At 32.5% G+C, this 19,948-nt stretch overlaps 1 protein-coding gene across 1 annotated transcript in view; it reads right to left on the bottom strand.

Moving 5' to 3' along the window:
• The window catches only part of LOC118737104 (pyrokinin-1 receptor-like), a 37,896-nt gene extending 37,472 nt beyond the window's left edge, over positions 1-424 (bottom strand). The window contains exon 1 of the mRNA XM_036467401.1: positions 363-424. The gene's annotated coding sequence lies outside the window, so the exon portion shown is untranslated. The remainder of the gene's footprint in view (positions 1-362) is intronic.
• Between the last annotated feature and the right edge of the window lie 19,524 nt (positions 425-19,948).

Genomic DNA, 19,948 nt, shown 5'->3' with positions numbered 1-19,948 from the left:
GAATAGAAAAATGCAACTGCGGGATCATAGATACGTAGTATGTATGAAAGTGTTTATACACACAAACATACATACATAGTTAGGAATAATTAATGATTCTTAATTACAGCTCATATTCTATGTATACATAAATGTCGAAAGACAGGCAAGAATCTTATATATCCTGCAAATTAACACATTAAGAAACTTTTTCTAGCATATAAAATTACATCCAAGATTATCATCACATGAACTTAATCAAATAAGGCAATGAACCTCCATTTATTCACTACAGTTGATTAGTGCAATCCATTGCCTAAGTTTTCTATAGTCTTTGATCTCACTTACATATGTGCATACCAACTAACGCGTTACATACTTACTTGTCCAATTTAACAACACAGGAAATTATTTACAGATGGAATTACGTTTGTTCTCCTTTGGTCTAAAATGAAAGTTTGGTTGAGGAAAATTTCAATCGAAGTGGGCAATGAAGCACAGAGATTGAAAGGCATGCAAAATCAAGATTGAATAAAATAGTAACGAGCTGAAACCAACATTATTTATTATTTATACATTATAAACATTACAGGATGGTTCTTTCGAGAGCAATGTCGAATTCATTCACCCTTTTTTAAATATTTTTTTGGATGTGATTTTTGTTGCAAAACAAAGTATTACTTAATCTTACTTAATGACAGAAAGCATTCTGTGGAAAATTTTTGTTCAGACCAAGGCATATCAAACAGTTGGTAGTATTAGAGCAAAAACAACATTTACGTGCATTTTGATGTTGCTTCTGACATCTAAACTTATTCTAATTTTGCTTTTCAATCGCTTGTTTTGTATGGGAAAAGGTTGTACATTCAAACAGATTTTGACAAGTTATAATTTTTTGGGAAGAAATTAAAAATATTTGACATTTTATAAACCAAACAATTAAAAAAAAATCAAATCAGCTGCTCTACTAATGAAGCAAAAACGTAAATTTTCCAAACCATCTATAAATAAAACTGTAGGATTGTAAGTTTTAAGTTTGCATTGCGAATAAAAAAATCTAACTTTTCAATGTAAAATTTTATCCATAGGCAATGTGGCCAGATTCGCAGTGTTAATCGAAAATTACAAGCTTTTTAGAGAAGCATACATTTTTTTAATAAACTCCTAGTACAAAGTACACCAGTTTTGAAATTCCTGATTAAAGGAATAAATTAAAATTTATCTTTCGATTTTTTGTAAGTCAATTTTTTCTCATTTGAAACCAACGGTTTTAGCTGTACTTTGCACTCCTGTCGCCAATTTATCAATTTGCATAAAACAAGAAATAATTTAGAAATTACAGCACACTCTGATGTTTTAAGAACTAGAGCTTTCTTGAGAAAATCCTTCAGGAAGTTACTAAATTTGAGGTATCGAATCAATTGCTAAAAACTTAAAAAGCAATTTACGAAAAATAATGAAAATAAATTTAATTAAAACACAATATGATGTGTGTGAGTTTATAAAGTATATTTTTGTTAATTTAAGTATAATTTAAAAATTTTCGCGTAGTTATGTTTAGTAAACATAAAAAACCAAATTTTTTTTTAAATTCTCTTCGTTTTCTGAAGGTTCCCGTTTTTGGGTCGAAAGTACAGTTTTTTCCTGAAAATTAAAAGTTCTTTTGAAAAATCTGGCAACACTGCCCATACGCCTTGTGCGACTATGATTACTACATGGCGTATGAGTAACAATCCTTCCGGCTCATATTTCATCACAAAAAAAAAACATTACCTACGTATTTTCATTCCTTTATTTATACATATTTCGATCTTCGTTAGTAGCTTGATTTTTTTCAAAAAGAACAGGATTTAATACAAATTGAAAAATTAAAAAAAGACAATAGATTCGCAAAAATGTTTACGACTCACAGCTAATTTAACGTGTTTTAGCATTTTTGTGGCATTTGAAAACCTGAGACGTTCCCTACATTGTGGTCACTCTTATACGGTCCATGTATTATTGGAAACTATTTAAGTATTTATTATATATTTATTTGTAGTCATTTTATGCTAAATCATATTGCTGCAGTATTCTAACATTGCAATTTAATTAAAAAAACAACAGCTATTACTTATTTATTGATATAAATTTATATGTATGTACGTACACTAGGCGGCAAATGAAAGTTTACACCTTGTTCTAATTTAATATCCACAATTATTTGCATGAAAAATATTTTGCATTAATTAATTAAGAAAATTTAGTTCATTCTATATTATAAACCATATAAATCAAAGACTCACACTTTATATGAAGTTCAAAAAAAAATTAAACAAAAAATATTATAAAAATTTTAAACTTTTTATTAAGAATTTCTAGAAAATTTTAGAGTATGCAATTTTGTAGCCCATTCAATTTTATCAATGTCCAAAATCTGTTTTTATATGGAAGAATATGCGCAACACCCTCCAAAAAAAAAAATCTAAAAATTCAACGGTAATTTCTAGCGACTTGAAACTTGCACTAAAATAGAATGGGCTGCAAAAGTGCATACTCGAACATTTTCTAGAAATTCTGAGTGAAGAGTCGAACATTTTTGTGAAATTTTTCGAATTCCTTTCAGCTTTGTATAAAGTGTGAATCTTTGATTTATATATTTCGATAAATAATTAATGCAAAAAGTTGTTCATAAAAATAACTGTAACTAGTGCATGTGTGTATGCAATTAAAATATGCTTGTAACTATGTATTCATATACATATGTACGTAGCTTTATTTTAAGCAAGTCGAAATTTGAAAAAATCTTCAACAAAACCACTATTGAAATTTTTGACAAACTTTCAAATATTCTGCTGCTGACTGTGTAAAAGCACCACGTTTAAGATTTACAATGCAGCAATATTCGTTTATGACATCTATTGAGTTTATTAAACTTTACTTTTAGGCAAAACTTTTTTGACATGCATTAATTTTATAAATTAAACCACGAACGACGCTTTTATTTCGTTATTATGAATGAAACACCAAATACATACATAAGTATGTACGTACAATAAATTCGTATTTGATGAATATTAAATAAAGTTAAATATGTAGGAGAAAAAAACCAATTAACCTTCTTATTGCTAGCGTCACCGACATGTACATAACTAGCAGTGTTGCCAGGTCGTCGGCATGAGAAAACGTCCCTCTTGGTCTGAAAAAAAAAGTCATTTCCCACCCAAAAACGTCTTATTCAAATGAATGTACAAAGGTACATACGTACGTAAGGTATATTAAAATGTAATTTTGACAGAGCACATTTAAAATTCATTGTAAACTGGTTTGAGATCGTTAATATAAAAATAATTTTATACATACATTTGTGATCAGCTGATTAAGTCATCACCATTTTGATCGATTTTGGCTGTTTCTCTTTTGTTTATTTAATGTTTATTATTTTTCCATAAAAGCCAAGCTCATTATATAATAAACAAAATATAATAAACAAAATATAAATCCACATTTCAAGCTTTGTGCAAAAATTATAAAAAATCTGCAAAGCTCAAGCTAGATTTTCAAATTTTTATTTAGATTTTTTTGAATTTTTTGAGTACGCAGGTTGATAGCTTATTAATTATTTCAGGGCAATAATGTGCAAGTTTTAAGTTGCTAAAAAATCGGGCTGATTTTAAATAATTTTTTTTCTTGTAGACATTTGCTAAGGGGGTCGGTTGTCGAAAATGCTATATTACGTTCTGCTAAAAACTTCCCATTATTCCTTGCGCATATCGAACACTTTGCGTGAAATTATCGAAAAAACAGCAAAGCTAAGATTTACTTGCGTCTAACTTTGTACCAAAAAAAAAGCAGAAAAGCACACAAAAGTCTTAGAATAAATACTAAAAGTTACCGAATGAATCTATGTAGATAAATCTCTAGAAATTCAGAACAAAAGTCCAAACCCCACTAAAAAACAACAAAATCTCCGATTTAAACCTGAAAGTTCAAAAGTGTTCCCAAAAAAATTCCGAACACTGCCAGAAACATCCTGAACAGTTTTGGAAAACTTCCGAAAAAAATTCGAAAGTTACGGCTACTTAAAATTTATTGGATATCACATACAAGCTGAAAATTGCTTTATTTGAGTAGCCTTGAGTCGGATCATTTAGGGTACCCAGAAATCTACTTTGTATACCTTAAGCGATAATGAGCTGAAGCGAAATGCCTAGAGGGAGGTAACGATGAATTTTTTGCGAATGGAACGAAGCTTCATGGAAACTCTCCATCACTAAGCTAACTGCTCACCGATGTGACGTCAGGTACGTCAGGACATAAGGCAGGTAAACAAATACAATTACTCCTTAAATAACCGCTATTTATGAGATTTATCTAAATAATCTGCAAATAACAGTTATGTTTGATTTTTAAATCATATGTAAACATAAATCAGTCACCCATGATTATTTCTTAAATCATACTTATAGAAGTCATTTGTATAAGTTTTCAATAACTTTTATCTAAGACAGACAATATAAAAATAAAAAATTATTGTTATTTGTGATTTATAATATAAAAATCAAAAATATTTGTTATTGCAACAAAAAATTTATTTTCAAATTTGAGTCTCGGTGAGAACAGAAATCGATTGGTATGTATCACTTAGTTAAAGAACATTTCCTTCATAGTAGGGCTTTCGATTTCTGCTCGCACATTCTCGAGCATTTCGATACCCGGGAAATCGAGTTTATCGAGTTCTCGACATAATCTCCGGTATCGCCATTCTCCCGAGCAATACTATGTAAGAGCATGTCGAACGTATTAAAAACAAAATCAGAAAAAAATTTATGTGTAAATGTTAAATCAAAATGTTATTGTCAAAAAACCCCTTTGTGCGTATAAGAAGAATTTAGTTCGATTTATATGCTGTGTATATATTTGTGGCATTCCATACCAAAATGGACGGGGTTCACACTTTATGTGTTTGATTTTTTTTAATTTATAGGGTTGATGGATAAACATAAATAATAAATAAGTATGAAATTTGAGCTTGATTAATAAATTTTTAAAAACTTTGCAGCACAAAAACAAAAAAAATGGACTTAATAGTTTTCCAAATATTTCGAGAAGGGGGCGAGGAAAAAATTAAAAAAAAATCACACACATCAAAATTAAAATTTTTCCTTAAAAAATGTTTCTCATACAAATTTTTTTATAGAAATATTGTGTTTGAAAATATGCCATCTCAAAAAAATCACAATGGTAGCTCTGAGTATTACGCAATATTTAGGTATAGTATTAAGGGGTGCATCTGCAATAATTTGAGTTATACATTTTTTTCACCGAAGTTGAGTAAAATGAGTAGATTAAAATTTACAAATTTTTTTAATTTTTTAGAGTTCTTTTGAGTATGCAGTTTTGTAGCCCATTAAATTACGCCTACGTATCGCACCTTTTTTAATATACAGAATCAATTTATCAAAATTTAGGTTTTTGGAGATTTCATCATACAATTAATAAGCTTGGTGAGTTGGACAAGTTCAATCTAATAGATAGCTGAAATGTGGTTTTTTTTCTTTTTTTTTTGTGTATTCCAATTATATGAATTGATCGAGTTTTGATTGTGTTTTTTCAAAAAATTAAAATTTTGAGATAATTTCCCTTATTATTAAACGTGCGATATGTAAAAATACAACTTTTATCAGCAAAATAAAAATTTTTAATTTTATATGATTTACATAAAAATGTTTTCAGGGAGATTTTTGAGATAAGAGTAATTTTTTTTAACATTTGAGAATAATTTAAAGATAGCACATATGTATGGAATTTGAAGCGAGCCAATCATGAAGTTACAATGATGGCAAATATCAACATCCAACGGTTCCTCAGCATTGGTTATGAAGTACGAGCTCTGGTAGCTCTCGAAAGCTGCGCAGCCAAGACGGAAGCACAGATGAGACTCCACCTTATCACCCTCCAATTCACAGCGTGAATTATGGCAATGGCCTCTCATAACAAAGTACGAGGGCTTTTGCGTTGCACTGGTCTGGTACCCATTTATGTACATAGTATATAGATACACAAGAAGAATACAAGATTGCGCCCATCAGAGAGGATTTTTGAGCGTGGCGTCATTTTGGTCTAATTGCGAGAGGGACAAGTAAAACGCGAAGGAAAAAATGTAAAAAATGCGGAAAAATGTCTTAATATAATTTATGGTATTTAAACCCTCAACTGTTGAATTTCTTTTAAGCGCAATACTCATCGCTCTCTAAAATATCAACCATGTGAATGTTGTTTTCCAGTTAGGTCTGTATTGCCCAACCATATGGAGGAGCTTTACAAAATATTACATTGCCCTGTTCGTCTCCATTTATTACTTTTACTCACTTCCTTTTACAGTTACAGAATTGTGTTATTTGGAATCTTTTTATTTGACTAAACTAAATCTCGATAAAAACGCCTAGATAACACAACTCTGTGACTGTCAAAATGTACAAATAGTGTGATCCCTACTTATATCTTTTCCACCAAAACCTCGGGCGTGCTGTGCAAACTGTTTTTCTGTAAATTTAACACACAAAAGGTTTTCGCTCTTTACGAGTTTCGCTTAACTCGTCTAGGGATTACTTATTTTTTATATGAACGTTCGTCTGCGATTGTTCGGCATTATGGCAAGCAGGAAATGCAACATTGTTTGGTTTTCACTACGCTGAGCTAAATCAATTTCGGAAAAATATTTCAACTTGCTGCACTAGCAATCTGTAATTCGCCTTTTGGAAATAAGAAAAAAAAAAACCTCTCTCGAAAGACACTTTACATGCTTTCTCAATTTGACAGCCTTTTCGAAATATATTGCGTGCGAAATATATTGCCACGTCTGACACGCTCTTAACAGCCACACTTTAGCAACAGTTTAATCAAAATGTTGCCTCGCTGAGGATGGCTGACTGTTGGGAATACATTTATGTATGTACTTATATCTGGTGTAGAAATAATAAAAACCTTTTTTCGATTTGGAGCCAAACAGTTACATATACGCATAGACATTTCTACAATACACATATGGCGCACAAGTGTGCACATACATACATACACTCACAATTTTATGCAAGTTAAATTAAATTAAATTGCCACTAAAACTTTTTAAATGCCGTCACAATCTCTGGCAAATTCTTCCCTAAGCGAAGCTCGTATTTATTTCTTTCTACAGGTGGCAACCTCTGTGCGACCACTAAAAATGCGTATGTACTTTTAATAACAATTAAATTGGGGTATGGCAATGAAAATAAATTGTCTACAATTTGTTCAAATCTGTAGAATGAAAATTTAAGCTAATAATTGTATTGTGTGGCGATAACCAGCTGTGATGGCAATGGGCAACACTGCTCAAATGACACTTTACCAAGCAAATGATGTTTTAATTAAAGCCCAAATGGCCCAAATGGCCCAAATCTGCAACTGAACGTTGCTGGCAAACGTTAAGGCTATGAATAATTCATCCGCAACGTAGGCAATTGACGAATAATGTGCTTTAGTTGTGATTGGCGATCGGCAAGCATCTGTAATTTCTAACTGTTGAGTTTTTCTAAAAAAAATTTGAAACGTGGCACAGTGATTCGAATGGAACAAGCTGGCTGGACAAAAGTCGACACTGAATTTGTGTTTGTATTATAAATATTGAAAATGACAATCAATATTCTCATTTTAATGACTTAGATAAAATTTTTGCATAGTTATTGTTCGAGGATAAGTAATTAATTGTTCTTGTTAGAAAAACGCTCACGCGTGTTGTTTAATTTCATGATGTAGACTTATTGCTATTTCGCATGCCATTATTTTATAAAGGTATCTTAACTTTATGTTTGTGATGGATTTGCAAACGAAAGGTAAGTACCATTTATTTTCTATATTATATTGTATTTATCATTATTTATTAGTGAAGAAGAAATGTCAAAATCTCAATTTTCGAATTGTTTTTTAAACTATTTTTGCATTTATTAGTATGAAAGTAGTATTAGTAAAGTAAAATTTATATATATCATAGCTGTGTATTCTAAATAAGACAGTTTCTATCTGCACAATTCTGTACAACTGTTTTTTCAAATGTTTTTCGAAATCATTCCTACCTGATACCGGAAAAACATTTTGGAAGTATGGCCGAGAAATTAAAAAAAAAAAATTACAAAAATATCAGTTTTGACCTAAAAATACAATTTTTCTGAGGCCCCCGAAAAGTCACCAAAGGAGATAAAACTTATTATCAGCGGAGAAAGCAGGGAGCGTTTTTCTAATAACAATGAATGGATGGTGGAAGATTTAGTCTTCCGTGTCTCCATTCATAAAGAGCAGCGTTCGACATCTGCGATATCTATCCAATCTCCCTTATTTTGTATATATAATAACACTATGCTCGGATCTTGAACTTTGTTTTCTTGAGCACAGGTTTTGATAGTTCATCGTACTTAATTGGGGATTTATAAATTCAGTGGCATTCCCGTTTTGCTGGGCTTGATCCAATTTTCGAGGTAATGGTAATGGAGAAGTTACTTTTTTTTAACTAATTCCCTACAGTTATATTTCAAAACGTGACTGTTTTTTTTTAGTATTACTATTTCTGAAAATCACAACGAATTTCGATGATTTTCAGAAATAGTTAAAATAATATTAAACAAGTAAGAAAGTCTAAGTTCGGGCGGAGCCGAACATTAAATACCCGGCGGAAGTATTAAATATATGTTTTTTCACCTTACCGAAAGCTACCGGTAAGCCGGGGCGTATCAATTTTGAGTAAATTAGAGTCCTTAGATCTCGAAATTTCGAAGTTGCAAGCAGTTCTTAAATTTACCGTTAAATGAAAATCGGCCTCAATTTTAGTCCGATTTTAATAGTTTTCAAGGTTTTGCTTTTATGTGGCAAGCACAATAACCATACCGAGTTTGGTATAAATTGGTAGAACAGTTACCGAGATATATATATGTGATCATAAGTGGGCGGTGCCACGCCCATTTTCCAAAATTTTATCACAAACGTATTTCTTGGTTAAGAATTGTTGCAAGCATCAATTTTGAATAAATTAGCTTTAATATTTACTGATTTATCGAAGATTTCGTATTTCTCTAAATTACCGTTATATGGGATGTGGGCGTGGTTATTGTCCGATTTTAAAAATTTTCGGCCATTTGGTATGTTATGCAATGGCCGACAGCTGTGCCAAGTTTGGAAAAAATTGGTGCAGCGGTTACCAAGATATACACATGTAACCATAAGTGGGCGTGGCTACGCCTATTTTCCGAAAATTTATAATATTATTATTTTCCGTCTAAAACTTATTATAAATATCAATTTTGAGTAAATAATCTCTAGTAGTTACTAAAATATCGCAGTTTTTGGTTTTCTGAAAATTACCGTTATATGCGAAGTGGGCGTGGTTACAGTCCGATTTCGCCCATTTTCAATACCAACCTACCTTGGATAAATGGAAACCTACATACCAAATTTTGTTGAGATATCTCAATTTTTGCTCGAGTTATCGTGTACACGGACGGACGGACAGACGGACAGACGGACAGACGGACGGACAGACAGACATGGCTTAATCGATTTCTCTTTTCATTCTGATCATTTATGTATACATTTGTCTATATCTATCTCGATTCGTTTTGCCTGTTACAAACAACCGTTATGTGAACAAAATTAATATACCCTTGTGCAGAAGTGCGCTCGGGTATAAAAACAGTTACGTGCAAAATTTTAATGAAAAAATCTTAAAAATTAGAGATTTATTTTCAAAAAAGTTAAAATTTCAGCAAATTTTCAAGTACCGTTAACACGAAAACTGGAGCCACCATCAACTATCAGAACCTTTGCCAAAATTTTCAGCTTGCACAGTGTAATTAATCTGAATAAAGAAAGATTTCATTCTTCCAGCACGAGATGGATTGAAAGTCTTGTTCTCAATGCTTTGAAAATCTTTCAAAGCTCCAAAGCACAAAATAACAAGTAATTTTTAGCAAAAAAAAAAACCGACTTCAACTCCCATATAAAAAGAAAATATATACCTTTCCGATGCAAAAAGAATTATCGAAATCGGTTAACATGGTCCAAAGTTATGCGGTAACATACATAAAAAAAAAAAAACAAAAAAAAAAAGATTCCGACGAACTGATAACCTCCTCCTTTTTTGGAAGTCGGTTAAAAATCGAAGCTAATGTTTGCGACAAATGTTCAAAGCGCCATAAAAGCACAAACACTAACGACGTACAGATCAACGCAATCGCTTTCATATTCTTCGTTTGCTAAGTGGATATTATCTTCGAAAATTATCGTCCATTGACTTTGATTGGATTGAGATTATACCAACCTACCAACGTCACTTAAAACCGCCGCACTGCATGCACATTAGGATGGGTCGGGAAGGAAAGTTTATAATTACCCTCTGATGTGAAATGTTGGAAGGGCAAATTTTTTTTATATGTATACCGATTTAAATGTATGATGAACAGATATTTTTGTATAAAAAAAATATATAAGTATGAGGTAGATGGCCCCTTTCGACCAGCTAACGCAATTTACTCAGTTTCTACACAACTAAGTTAAATCTTAAAAATCGTAGCATTACCACAAAAAACTACTTTTTTTATTTTCTAAAAAATATTCATATGTACATACATACATCTCTCAAAGTTAAAAGCTCATGAAAAGGTGATTTTGGCTATTTCATTTCAAAAATTGTACGAAGCCAAAATTTACACGAAGTAGGCTCTCAAATTAAAAAGGAATTAATACAAAGCTATTTCATTTATATAATGGAACGACCCGATCTAATGTAAGCAACCATGTGCTCACATGCTCAAACATTAGAAAACGAAATTCTTGGGCTGTTACAATGTCAACATTATCATACTTCTACGGAATGGAATCTGTCAACTAAATGCCAAACAATGACCAAATGTCGCCCGAGGGGAAAGATGGTAAACAAAAGCAACGAGGAGGCAAACAATAAACATGCAAATACAAATTTGAGAAATGTTTGAGTTTGATGGGAGTAGATACGTTTGAACGTCTTAAGTTTAATTAAATGGCAAATAATGCTTTGACAGCGTTTACGTGACCGCACTTGAGAGACAACAATAAATTACAATTTACAAGTAAATTACTGAATATCTAATGTTTGCAGTTGGAAAATTCAAGTGCTATTTACATGCGCGCCTATAAATATACTAACTCATTAAAGTAATGTACATATCTAACAGCGTACCTTCTTAAGTATGCAACTTCTCCATTTGTCTTAAAGTGAGTTTTTTGAAGTAAAATCTTTTTTTTGGCGCTTAGGACTCGATATGTATGAACTCATTTTAGATTTCAGCCCTGCCCCTTGCAAGCAAAGTTAGCAACGAAGCTCGCATAAACCGAAATAAGACGAGAAAGAAGTATAAGTTCGATCGAAAGCGAACTTTATATACACGGCGCAGGTATCACATATATCGCATGATAAGCAGGGAGGTTTTTCCTGATTTCAGACTTTTTCGATAATACTGGTTTATAGTTAATGAAATAATGAACCAAGTTTGGTAGAAATCTACCGAGATACACCTTTCATACTTTGAATGAGCTTAATCTTATCTGAGGTAATTTTTTTTCAAAAATATTAAAAAAAAACTGATTTTATTAATAAAAAACTTAATATTTGGAGGTATTTACAAATCGTTCCAGCTCACGTAAAACGTAATATATTTGCGATATATTTCGGTGGATGTCTTAAAATATATGTAATAGATTCTATAATTCCAGTGGAAAACCAGTACCGATTTTTTTTTTTGGATGGGGAGTGTTGCAGTCTAATGTACATATGTAGTACAGAGCAAAAGAATATCCATGCGAATTGTACTGATTGTCAAAAAAGGTTTTGTTTGTTGTACATTTATTCATGTTTGTCAGTTTGCGTATAATTTGTTAGAGTAGTTTTCCTGCTCACGCTAACACCTTGCATGAACTCGGCTTGCGTTGATATACTCTGCTGAACATTTGAGAGGTTGATAACAAGGCGAACTCATAAAATGTAGTGTTACAGGCATGGCTGCCGTTTTAGTAAATTAAAATTGGTAGAAAAAATTTTAATTAGTAAAAAGGTAAATTTTTGTTCATCTTGGTAGAATTTTATTGAAGTATTTTGTTTGAAAAAACAAATAAAACTTTTCGATCCCGCTTTATTTTTCGTAGTTATCTTTGTATTTATGAATTTCTTACTAAAAATGTACTCTACTTTATTTCATTAATTTTCGAACGCATTTTTCACAAAAATTAGATTCTAGTATGAAAATCTACTTAACTCTCAACGGTGATATAAATGCTGATCTTGTATAATGCTTGACGGAAGAATTTTCTTGTAATTGGATTCTAATATCACAAAGCAGTTTTTGTGAAAATACCCTCTTGTAATTACTTATTATGATTGTGCGCAGTAAAAAATTTTAAAATTCAGAAAAAAAAAATTTAGCAAAAAAACACAAAAAATCTTCGACAAAAAAATTAAAAAAAACTGAACGAGAATTTTCAGCTGCACATTGTTTTTTACACTAAAATTCCATGGGCTATAAAACTGCATACCCAAAAATATCCTAAGAATTCAGATTTTTCTAAATTTTGTATATAGCTTGAATCCTTGATTTTTATATGTTTTGGTACAGCGCAAATAATATTTTTATCCAGAAAGTAAAATAAACAAAACTGTTTTAAACTGCTTTTACAAATGGACCAAAAATTATAAGATAACTAAATTTTGATTTTGAAATTTAGATTTAATTGACAATTGTCAAACTACATAACATAGACTTAAAATTTCTACAGAGAAAGTACAAATTTGAGATCAATTCATATACATATCTACAAACATACATATATTACCCTTCTTATCAATTCACGTTTGTTACATGCACCACGCGCTTTTCATTTTGAATCTCATAAATCGTTTATAACGACTTTTGCTAAAATTTCAAAATCAAAAGTTATCAAAACAAATTCTATGTGACTGAAAAATATTATTTTCCAGTTTTTAGTCCATTTAAAAAAGCGTGGTATATTAAAAAGTTGTTTTTTTTTTTGTTTTATTTATTTTATATTTTTAGTCTTGCCTGTATAAAACTGTCCAATGGATATTAAAATAATTCAAGGCGCATGTAGCAACTGATTAAAAATTCAATAATGGTTTCAAGCAAAATTTTCTTGCATACAAAGCAGTCTGAAAATGATTTAATTTTCTTAATTATTTTTTTAACGCAGTATTTGTTATGCCACTACCTCCCTACCACAACAACTTTCCCCATTAATATAAAATTATATGTACTTGTAAGTAGCTTCAGTGAAATATTTATTTATGATAACTCTTTGTCTTTGCAGGCGGTGAAAGCCGCCTCAATCAGGCGTAAATTCGAGATGATCCCAACGCGGTACTTAATCCGAGAGTTTTTGCTTCGCTTTGTGTGGCATGGCATGCGTAACTAAGTAACTGAAAACCTTTCACCTAAAAGCCAACAAATTTTATTTTACTCACTTGGAAAAATCGCTAAGTTTCGCTTTCTTAAAGCTCATTATAAAAATTTCTTTGTTTCGCAATTATGAACAAAAGTTGTCTACACATACAAACTTTCTTGATGTGCTTCATTTTGGTTTTCATTTTTGCTGTTATTATGACCGTCGTTAGAGACAACACTTTGTCTTAGCCCCCACTTGATTATGTTTTGAATGGGCCTTTTGTTCGTTGCTCTTATATTTTATCGGCAATTATTTTCAGTTCGCAATATGCCATTGGATTAAATGTCGAATTGCAAGAATTTTTGGAGAATTTTGAGTGTTTACTGATAGCATTAGTAAAATTAAACAAATAGTTGATGTAAATATGAATATACGGTGGCGAGTATGTATATAGGGAATAGAGGTTTACGCCGACAGGCTTTGCGGCGGCGGCGTGGTCAACTTCAAAAATAATCGGCGGCGGCGGCGACGCCGGCGCGTCTGTAAAGGCCGGCGCTACTGCCCATAAGAGCCATGAGGCTACTAATCTTATCATGTCATCTCGTCAGCGTTAGGCATTCCTTATTAAATTAGTTTTAAATTTAAATATTGTTACTTCCTACTTGAATTAAAATTTTGAGTGCCTGGCGCTGATGGATAGGCGAACCGAAGAGGGTCTAACGCAAAGAAAGTTACTTGTGCAAATTGGGGCAACAACATCTCAAGTGACAGTTAATGCATGGTCGGGCATACCACAGGTCACGCATTGTGGACCACTGTTGTTTATTCTAAACTGTTGTTTATTCTATAAACGACTTGCCTAACTATTTTTATTTTGCAAACTGCCTGATGTTTGCAGATGATGTTAAACTTTTTTCAGTTGTGCGTGATCTCTCAGATTGTAATCGTCTTTAGCTCGATCTAGATGAATTTAAGCAGTGGTGTACATTAAACTGTTTGAACCTAAATATAATTAGATGTTGCGTAGTTACGTTCTCGAGGCAGTCTAGTAGTGATATACCTTTTGACTATAAATTAGATGGTTGCGTTATAAAGCGGAGCACTGAAATAAAAGATTTGGGCATTATTTTTGACTCCAAACTCACGTTTACAAAACACGTTGACTATATTGTATCTAAATCGTTCTCAATGATAGGCTTTATTAGGCGAAATACTCAAGAGTTCAGAGATCCAGTAACTTTAAAATCCTTTAGTAAGAAGCCGTCTGGAATACTGTTCTATAATATGGAGTCCATATTATGAAGTGGACTCGATCAAAATAGAAAGAGTTCACAAGATTTTCACCATATTCGCTATTTGCAATTTGCCCTGGCAAGGTTATGTTCCTCCCTATATTGGCAGACAGAAATTGCTGGGTCTCCAGTCTTTGAAGGAAAGAAGAGATTCCTTCTTCATTACATTTATTCATAAAATAATCAATGGGCACACAAATTGCGCTTATTTTACAGATTTGCTCATATTATATAATCCCCCGCGTAATTTAAGAAACAAAAGGCTATTGGTTGATGCTCTGCATACCACGAATTATGCCAAAAATGAACCAATTGCTAGATCATTGAATTGTGCAATACATATTCTAGTGTTATCGATTTTAACTTAAGTATTGATAGATTTAAGAATAATTTGTTTACAATATTCACCTAGAGTCTTCACTAGTCTGTAAGAAACTAGTTCTGTAGACTGAAATTAAAAAATAAATAAAGAAATATACTACATACATACATGGTTCTCTATGTTCTCTATAGATCCGTATGTACTATTTAAATTTAAAGAAATAAAAAAAAATTTAAAGCTAAGTTATTGGAGTAATTTATTTTGCTATTAATAAATTTCTGAAATAACATTATCTACGGTTATGTTAAATTAAGGGGTTCTTACGAGTTTTTGCGGGTTATAGATTGAAAACTAGGGTGGTCTACTATTTTCCGGGGGTTTTATCCATCAACTCCCAGCAGAACAGGCCTGGTTAAAATTTCCACTAAAATTTTAAGTGCCAAATTTTCCGAGGGTAAACAAAAGTAATGAAAAATACTACTAATTTCCATCAAGAAGGGGGAACTTTAACCCTGTGTAGAAAACATTGCGATGCGATGGAGCAAAACCTTTCTGGGGTTTGCCCACCACTTGTGAATGCTAACATAGTTTTCACACAGCCACATAGAACTTGTATACGTCTGTGGGACCACGGAATAAAATAACTTACTTATTTAAAATCTGTTTAAAAAATATTCAACTCTTTATTAAAGAAAAAATACACAAGAAGATCAATTTGTTTTTGTTTTATCTCCAATAATCGAGGAGTTAGATGCAATAAGGGCACTTCTGTTAAAACTGCTTTCTGAGATATTATCGTTAAAGTCTTTTGGTGTGTGACAATTTTCTTGTTGTTGTAGTAATCTGTAAAAAATGAATATTGTTGTGGTATTGAAAAAAATTGTTATATATTCTGTAGTAGTAGTTCCTTCAAGCGATGCGTTTCATGAAAACTTTGTACAAAATTCCTTAGGCGCCGAACGCCGCCGGCGCGTGAGTAATGACAAAAAACGGCGGCGGCGGCGGCGTGGCTCGGCGGCGTATACCTCTAATAGGGAACGGACATTTTAGCAAGTTTTGGCTATTTTTCTTTGTTTACAAATTTTTTATTATTTGTTATGAAACTTTCTAACCTTGTAGCACATTTATAAAATTTCGACGAACTACATATGTATGTATGTATATGTAGCTAGTGTTCATCAAAATTCGAAACTTTTTAATCAGATTTTTTAGAACTTTTTTATTTTTTGTGTGCAGTTTTGTAGCCCATTTAAGTACAACAAAGTGCAAGTTTGAAGTAGCTAGTGCTTACGATTGATTTTTCGCAATTTTTTATTCACGCATTTTCTTCGATACAAAATAAGAAATCTAATTAAAAAGAATTTTGATGAAACTTTGTCGAATTTCGCTATTTTTTTACAAATTTTGAAATTTTAGATTTACACGACTTTTGTTACATAGCGAGCTACACTTTCATACAAAAAAAAAAATAGGCATTATATAAACGAAAGCGGATTCCAAAGAATTACTCTTTTCTATTTTCGCCACTATATTTGCAGTACACAGCCAACTAAACCGGTACGACATTTATGTTTTCAAGCAATAGCTCTGCTCGTCACCTGAAATGCAGTAAAACGTAAAATGGTTCGTAAGATGATATACGTGATTAAAAGAAACCTATTTTTCCTTTAAGCCGAATAACAGTAAATTGAAAATATCTCGAAAACATATCCACAGAAATAAATATTAACTCGATTTTCGGAATCACCGAGCAATTCTACATAGGAATGGGACAGTGGTTTCAAATAAACCTTTTTTGCTGTAAACCGGTAAAATTAATCGATTTTTTGTAATTTTTTTTCATTTGCCTTTTTTCATATAGCCTGGTCTTTTACGAAAAAGTCAAGCGGCGGTTTTTTTTCAGTTTGAATGTGCAACAAACCTGATAAAAATTTCATCCAATAATATATTTTTAACATCTGCTTCATCATTCGTTATTTTATACTCAAATCGTTATTTTATTTTCAAATCAATACAAAAAAACTATGGGCCATTCCGTGCAAAATTAGCCTCCAATATGCATATATTTATTAATATTTTTTTGCGTAAATTTTTTTTATTGATTCTTTATCGAAAAAAAGAAGACAAACACCTATTTTATATACCACTTTCTTTCGAAAATCTCGACAAAAAAATTCCGAAATTGTGCAGAAGAAATATATACGCAAATGCATTAGGCGGAAAAAAGGAGAAGATGAAAAAAAAACAGAAAATAGGCCTGTACCGTCAGGTTAAAGTATGAAAAAAGATACTTCTCCGTGAGTTCAAAATTTTGAAACTTTTTTTTTCGAGATTTTCGAGTATCATGATAGAATAAAAAATAGGTGTCACCAACCTTTTTCCAAATTTAAAATTTTACCATTTTCATAATTTGTTTGCAAATTCGCCGAATAAGGGCTAAAAAAATGTGGTTTAATGATTTCGCATACATATTTCTACAAAATGAAAACTTATTTCGCACATTCGCCTATGCAATCCTGCCCTAAAGCCAGTTGAAACAAAATATTCGCAAAATATTTTACGCGCAAATTTAAACAGACGTACAACGTGTCGAATGCGTAACGTTCTTCTTCCTTTTCAATTGATTCACTTGCCGCATACGCAGCGTATTCCGAACGATTGTTCTGCCTGCGACCGGCAACAGAATCAGACTGAAGGCAAAGACAAACAAACCAAACAATTGCCGAATGCAGCCCACAATTCATAAGCAGCCAGCAGGCAGCTTCTGCTTAGCGTCGTTCGCAGCTGCGAAGTCGACGATGACTGCGGAATGCAATAAAAAAGAACAAAATATCAACAAATTTGTGTCCGGCTTGTCTTGACTTAACTCGTTACTGTTGGCACAAAAAATCATTCATACAAAAGCAGCGGTCAAATTGATTGCTTGTTGATTTTTTAAGCGCGTTGAAGTTCATGGTAACGCAGTGCGGCAGCTAATGAGCAAATGCAAAATGCAGATGTAAACAGAAAAGTTGTAAAACTGGTCAAGTTTTATTGTTGTCTTGCTACCAAATTTTGCGAAATCATTTCTGGCAGTGTTGCCAGACTTTCTTCGCCCAAAGCTGATGGCATGCGCTCTCTCAAACGAAAACAGACTTTGCTCATAAACAAACCAACTCAGCCCATACGCCACATCAAGCAGATAACAGTTAGTGCAACACACAAAGCTTTTTTTGCGGCGAATTCGCTGCGTTGGTAACGAGAGTGAGAGTATCGTGAGTGGCGTAGGTCGCCGTTGCCAAAAATTGGTTGTGAAGGCTTTTTGGCTTTATGTTTACTTTGTGTTTTCATTGCTTTTTTTGTTTGTTTGTGTTTGGTGGAGGTGTGGTGACGAAGTGATGTGTTGTTTTAACTGTGAGCAACCACCGCGCAGAGGTGGAAATGAGCTTTCGCCACGTGCTCACCTTGTTTTCGGTATTGGCACTATTTACTTACTTAGTACTAGCTGTTTTCAATGAATGGTCTTAGTCTGGTCTGGCAGTTTTCTCTTTTTCTTTTTTTCTTTTTTTTTTAATCCCATTTCATTTTCTTTGAAAATAACTTTTGGGTGTTTACTATGTGCCCTACTACAATATTTAGGATACAACTCACGCGCCTCATACTAAATTTGGGGAATCGCTTTTATTGACTATCTTGTCAGTTGGTATTTTGCGCGACTGACACAATTTTCAGCGTAGGCAGAAGTCAAGCGCTGCGAAGGCGTGTAGCAAAGGGTCAAACTTTGGTATATACATATATACGTTAGGCTGCGTCGTTGGCCCATACAAAAATAATAATGAAGTTTGTAATTATTTGCCTAGTTGGAAATCTTACATTGAGAGCCGTTTAGCACCTTAAAAATAGCCAAAAATATTTTGTAGTCATAATCTTTTTAGTTTTAAGCCTTCGATCAGAGAACACTTTTGCATTCGCTTGAATCAATTTTCAAACTTTCAACACTTGTCCTTTTTTGGGTATCCACCGGAAATAAATCTTCTTGACGAACAAATGTTCATGAAATGTATGCTGGGTTTACTAATGCCCAACGATGCCTCTATCTCGCGATATATCACATATCGTAAGTGAAAACATTATATGTAAGTTTATGTTAAAACAGGCACAGTAATCATTATGAGTAAAACAATTTAAATCAGTATTTAATCTTTATTCTATGATTTTTATTTTTTTCGCTTACAAATAATAAATATAGCCCGGTCAAGTTAGACATTAAAGTTTAGAATAATTCGCATTAAGGTGAAAATTTGTACGAGTGTTGCATATACCATTATAAATGAAGTGTCAAAAGTCCCCATCCATCCCATGTCTGCAAAAAAATTTATTCAAGGTCAAATGTCAAATGAATTTACTTTTTACATTTTTCATCAAAATGGTACAGTTTATCAAAAGAAATGGTTGGACAAAGGTGTAGATTATGCAAATATCTATAAAAAATATTATACGATTTTTCTTCCTAAGGATTACTATTTCTGAGATGTAGCGATTCAAAAAATTTTGTTCTACATAATATGTATACAAATAATTAATCTTGCGAAGAAGAAGTTCTCTCGAAAGCCTCCAAAGTCTTCTCATCTTTGCTGGCCATCGTTCATGTTTCTGCGCCATATAAAAGGACAGGCATAATGAGAGATTTGTAGAGCGGAATTTTTGTTCGTCGAGAGAGAGCACTGCTTTTCAATTGCCTACCGAGCCCAAAGTAGCACCTGTTGGTAAGAGATATTCTTCGCTTTATCCCCAGACTGACATTATTGGTGGTGTTTATGCTCGTTCCTAAGTAAACAAAGTCCTTCGACGTGTGTCCTAATACGCGAAGACTTTTTATGTATTGCCAGGAGGGCCTTTGTCTTGTCCTCGTTCACCGACAGACCAACCTCGCTAGCTTCTT

Source organism: Rhagoletis pomonella, unplaced genomic scaffold (genome assembly GCF_013731165.1).
Source record: "Rhagoletis pomonella isolate Grant_MI unplaced genomic scaffold, Rhpom_1.0 Rhpom_scaffold_00004, whole genome shotgun sequence".
In the NCBI taxonomy this organism is placed as follows: domain Eukaryota; kingdom Metazoa; phylum Arthropoda; class Insecta; order Diptera; family Tephritidae; genus Rhagoletis; species Rhagoletis pomonella.
The sequence above is the reverse complement of the archived record's forward strand: the minus strand, read 5'-3'. Positions and strand labels throughout refer to the sequence as shown.